This window comes from Cavia porcellus, unplaced genomic scaffold, assembly GCF_034190915.1.
Source record: "Cavia porcellus strain 051 isolate PalLab524CR breed Dunkin Hartley unplaced genomic scaffold, mCavPor4.1 scaffold_2, whole genome shotgun sequence".
NCBI classification, from domain to species: Eukaryota; Metazoa; Chordata; class Mammalia; order Rodentia; family Caviidae; genus Cavia; species Cavia porcellus.
In genome coordinates, this window is record NW_026947485.1 from 109,227,854 (window position 1) to 109,234,042 (window position 6,189).

Here is a 6,189-nt window from a genome sequence, read left to right on the forward strand (position 1 = left end):
GGATCCTGTGCACAAAAATTCTCATGACTCAGGATGTATACACTTTTATGAATAAAAAATACAGGAACAAAAAAGCACATGAAATGTGTTCCATTTAAACACACACACACACACACACACACACACACACACACACATTTGCAAACACATAGGTAAAGGCACAGAAAATGTACACTAAATTGTTAACAGTGGTCACTTTGAGGTAGTGGAATTAGATTCTTACATTCTTCTTCGTAAGTATTTTCTAGTTTTCTTACAACTTTTGTGGTTTTTTTCCCAAAAAAATTATTTCTGAAAGTTAAAGGGATAGCTCAAAATCAAGGGTAGGATGCCATCTTTCTTCCTCTACAGAAGTACTCTTTCTGCAAAACCTATGTTAACTATATCTGAACACTAAGTTGTTTTTTGCCTTTTACATATTAAAATTATAATAATCGTAGCATTTTTCACACCAGTATCCTACTTAGTCTTATCAAATCACTTCAATCTTGAGAGATAAGTGAATAGCATTTGTATAAACAGTTTTGCTTATCCCCTCAAATCCTACTAAAGTAACACTAAATTTGTTTTAGGACATAAATTCATAAGGTTGGAAAGAAAAAAAAGTAAAAACACTTTAAAGTCAAGAACACCTAACACCTATCAATGCATAAAACATTAGTAATCTGCTCTCTATAGGTATATTTTGCTTAATCAGATATTCAAGCAAATGATCTCATCATCCAATGACAGTGAATAACATACACTAGAATTTTAAAAATTTAAAAATTAAAAGTATAAGGATTACAACAGGGGAAATTATCCCAGGAAAAGAACTGTGCAATAGGCCTAGAGACTAGATTCAGAACACAGTGGGGTGGAGAAACAGGAAAGGGCAAGGAAGCAATGAAAGGAAAACAAAACACAAAACACAAAAAAACAAAAAACAGATTACTGTGATGGAATGTGTAGAAAACCACACTCCAAGGCTATTTAAGATACTACCAGTGAATAAAATTTGCACGAGCATAATAATGTAAATACAACACTAACTACAGTAATTGATGTAACCAAACATTGTAATATAACTAAATTGAGGCTGGGGGAGTAGCACTAGAGACAGTTATTTAAGAACACTGAATCTTTTCCTACTATAATGAAACTTGAATAGGTGAATCAAAAGATTACCATTCCAAAAAGACTTCAAAATATGGAGCTCTGTAATGCATACACATATACACATACACACACACACACACACACACACACACACAACAGCTTAAGAAGTTGAAAGTGGTTACCTTTAAGGATTAGAGAGAATGGGAAAAAGTAGAATGAAAACTACTCATTCTACTTTTGTATGAAGACAAAATGTATTTTGTTGTCTTTTTTTCACTATTTGAGCTTCTAAATTATGCTTATTTTAAACTATATGCCTTATGATAAAATGTGAAGATTTAGAAGTTCTTTCAAAAAAATAAAAAACCCTAATAACAGCATATGACCTTTTCATCTTAAATTTCCATCATTCAGAAATGTATAAATAAAACATTTTCAACTGAAAAAGACAAAAAAAAAAAAAACCTTACAGAAACAATCCTATCGAAAACCTTTACACTGATAATATTTAAAAAACATAAACACACAAAACATGGAAGCTTAAAATTAAAAACTGTACAAAGCAAGTAAGTGTCAGTTGAAGAATTCAGTAACTGTAATACTTGCAAGATTGTAGGGTCTGACCTTACTTACAAATTCATTAATGACTAGAAGAGTGCAAATTACACATTTAATTAAATTTGCTCATTTATGTACTTTGGGAAGTACAATTAACAACACCAAGAAAGAAAAGTAATATAAGACAACAAAGATGGATTAAAACATTGGTCAAAAACCAACCAAATTAAGAGAGTGGATGGAAGACTGAGTAAAATTATAGACTTAAAGTATCAAAAGAAGGATGCAGGAGCTTTTTTACCACTCATTTTTATGCACACTGATGCTGTACTAAGTAATGATAATCAACACTAACACTAAATGGCAATATATCTATGTTTAAGTTACACCCTAAAAACAACACCTTGATTATTCCTTAATCAAAAAGCTTAGGACTAGAAGTCTTTTCAGATTTTGGAGGATTTAAAATTTCAGAGCTTTCAGAGTTTAGATTTTCAAGATTAAAGATCAACCCATATTGTTGATGCAATTTGGCATGGAGTCAGTGTGTACTCATGAGATAAATGTTTTGATCCGGAATTGAGTTCAGCTGTGTAAGCACCTGCCTGGCAAATGCAAGGTTGTGAGTTCAATTCCTGATCCAAAAAAAGAAAAGAGAGAGACAGAGAGAAAAGTTTTGTTTAGAGCTTCAAAATAAAGAAAATAATTTAAAACACCTCTGAGTTCGTAAGTTTCTACACGTTTTTCAACTAAATTAATAAATGGACCCTTAGCTAATAGATAAAAACTTGTTAACATTCAAGTGGCCATTCATTTGCTGGTTATTTTTAAAATGATAGTTTCATTAACTCAATTTTACCTATTACTTTGTATTTCAATTAGAGCTTGTGACAAATTCTTTCCCAAAGATGGCACCTATCTCCCACCCCATCACTCATGTTTTTCTTACAATGTGATTCTCTTGTTGAAGTCTGTGACACCTCATTGAAGAAGGTGCCAACCTGTCACTACATGACTTCCAAGGCTAGCCCACAGGATGCAGTGCAGGTTCAACCTGGTTCTCCCTAAAATCAGTCACCATTAAGATGGGAAAATGTTTGTCTATGAGAGATCGTATGTAAATGTTCTGGAGAACAGCCGCTATCAACCACTAGATATGTAAGTAAAGAAGCCATGAAGTCACAATCCATTTTTTAACCTTTCCAGGTGAGGCTCAAGCACACTTCTACACTGCTTGTCTAAATCAGATAAAATTCACAACCATAACAAAATGGCTATTTTACAGTGTAAGTCTTGAAGCAGCTTGCTAAATTACAAAAGTTAACCAGAAATAGCAGCCTTTGCTAGTTCAGTAGCTCCATATTAAACATACACCCCCCACAACTCTGCTATAAAGAAGGATAACCTGATACATATCTAGGTAAATGGATGCACTCTGAGCCCATACTTTTAAGAGAAATAAATCAGACACACATGTTTAAATATAGCATTGTTTCTTTTGTGTGAGAAACCAAGAGTAAAGGACCAAAATTATAGAGATTGGGAAGAACAAAGAAAGTGTCCAAATGGGAAGGGAAAGAAGGGAAAAGGAAAACAGAGAGAGAGAGACAGAGAGAAAGAAGAGAAAGAAAGAGAGGAGAGACAATGGAAGGGAATAAATGGAAACAAAGCTTCTGCAGATTGAAGGGAGGGGAAAGGAATGAGAAAAAAGAAGAATCAAGATATATTACGTACAGGCACAAATTCCCTATGATGAAGGTGATCATTATGTGTATCAAAAATATACCAATAAAATTAATTTTAAAAATAAACATATACTCCCAAAAATCAATCTTTTCTCATCTTTTAAGGATGAGAAAATCCACTGATGTGCAAATAGGCAGATAAACATGACAGTTTTTACTTTGAGGGCTTAATAATTCATCTCAAATATATTCTGATTACCTACTGTATGTAAGACACTTTACTAAAGCACAAATATAAGTAACACAGGTTCTATAGTTAAAGTTACATTCTAGAAAAGACAGAAAATAAGAATATAAGATGATAAATGTTTACATTTTTAAAAATTATTACAGGTAAAAGACATATTGCCATTAATTCCCCTCAAAACACTACCCCTCATCTCATGTACATTTTTTCTCCTAAGCTTTGACACATACTATATGTTTATATGACTGTCTTGGATTTTGCCTTTCTCTCCCCTACAATTAGTTATCCATTCTCAAGACATCTTTGCTTTCTTTAAATGTTATAAATAACCAGTAATAGTTTTATCATTTGTATTTTAAAGTTAAGAAAACAGAAATCAAGCTATTGAATTTGAGGATTTAAATCCAAGTGCTTCCCTTCCCAAATCTTCTGACTGCATGGCAAAGAACTTAAAACAGCCCATTTGCAAGGCAATATTAAAACAATTTCTTTACTAACAAGCAGATTTGACATTTAAAAATACTACACACTTTTTGCCCACATTTTGGAAACTATATCAAGTTAAATGATCACAAACTGCCAGTCACTTGCCTATTTCAGAACTCTATATCATTTTCATATTATTCAGAAACTTCACAACTATGAAACCCCACACCAATGGTGCTTCTTTGCTTCCATTTTATCCCTACTCTGTCACGGTTTCCATTTTTAAAAAAAAGATACAAAAGGACAACAAACAATAAAATTGAAGAATGTATCTAAAGAATAGAAAACTAAACTAAGTAAGCAAAACAAAGTAATAGACACCCTGGCTAGGAGACATTTGTGTATATTTTGAGAGAAGAAAAAGTTCTCTCAAAATGCAAGCTTACCATTGCTGAGCAACGCCCTATAACTTTATCCAACATAATTTTGCTGTAATTCATATGCTCTAAGGAATTTCTCAAGCTTCATTCATACTGCTGGGCTCATTAATGGAGAACTCTAAATGTTTTCCCCACACATTTTCTGGTGGGCAGCACAGAAGTTGGGCTGTCTTTCAACATGTGAGCAGTCTACTCCAATTTCTTTTCACTCCTCTTATACACAGAAAATCTACAACAAGCATCATTTTAAAACTAAAAGAAATGTCCAAATTATAGTTCAGGTTTCATGGTTGTCAAATACCATTCCATAGGACACCAGTTTTACACACAGTATGAGGGTTAGTCTTCATAATTTTTATTTTCTTTTACTCATGACACTAGTTTACTCACATGTAATGATGTATATGAATGCCAAATAAAAAATCATTTATCGGTTTTATCATTTATTCTGGTGAGATATTTGTGGATAGTTAGCTTGTGAAGCTAATGAGGACAAGGTCATAGATTCAAGCTCCAGATTGGCCAATAAGCTTTGCAGCATTTCAAGTTCCACAGTTGGTTAACAACTCTAACCTTGGCCAACATAAATACATCAGTTATTATTTAGAGACACTTCATGAGGTTAACAGTACTACCTCCATTTTAGAAATCAGTAAATATGTTCAGACAAGTCAACTAATTCCTCCAAGTTAAAAACCAGTGAGCTACAGCACTCCAGGAGGCTGGCAGGAGCAAGGCAAATTGGAGTCCAGCATGGACAACTCCGCGAGGAAACTCTGTCTCAGAATTTAAAAATGCCAGGAGGTAGCTCAATGCAAAGATTCTGGGTTCAATCCCCATACCCTCTCCTCAACCAAACATTTTAAAAATCCTATTAAGTTATGGCTCTAACTTGAACTCATGTTTGTTCAACTTAGTACACTAACACTTTGCATCATTCTGTTTTTTGAACCATTTTCAAGTGTTTTCCACCCAATAGTTTCAGAAAAAATACAGATTAAAAATATCCGTAATTATACTACACCCCAAATCTTTTTAAAAACTGAATGAAAAATATTCTCTACAACTGGAAAAGTAAGAAGATAAACAATCTGATTAGTCCTGGAGGTTAGCTGTCAAAAAAGAAATCAAATCTTATTGGCTATTTTTCTTTCCCTATTCTGTAAGAAAACAGACTTCTGGCACATACGCCAGGATAGGTGAAAAATAACACATTTCAACTACTGCACACTCAGGTCAGTAGCATTCTGTTAGAGGAAGAGTTAAGTTTAGTGTGTGAGTAGTATCTGAAAAGGGGAAAGACACAAGAATTGCTAGAAACATACTAATTCAGCACCATACTTGGGGAGTTTTAAGTGCTTTTCTTTCTCAGATGCTTTTATCTGTGCAGTACTAGAGAAAAGTTATAAACAGATCAAACAAGGTACAGAGCTGTGTTGACGAGAAAGAAGAATCCGAATTCTGGTGGGCCTTAAAACCTAGGCAAAGTTTAAAGCTGACTCCACAAGTGGTAAGGCCCTAATAACACCTCTTCTCCAGAAACTTGGCCTGAGCTCATTTGCATGGTTCCTACCAGTTTCCAGAGAGACGTTCCCACTATTTAATAACTTATCTGATCTTCATAATGTACATGAACGTCATTTTAAAATTCAACTGACCCGTACTGGAGTCAGAAGCATACCATGGTTACATTTCAAATATGCGTTATAGTCCAAAGATTTGGCTCGTTATTTTT

The 6,189-nt window shown here is 33.7% G+C and overlaps 1 protein-coding gene across 7 annotated transcripts in view; it reads right to left on the reverse strand.

Moving 5' to 3' along the window:
* The window catches only part of R3hcc1l (R3H domain and coiled-coil containing 1 like), an 86,928-nt gene that overhangs the window by 79,846 nt on the left and 893 nt on the right, over positions 1–6,189 (reverse strand). The gene's annotated exons all lie outside the window — the stretch shown is intronic.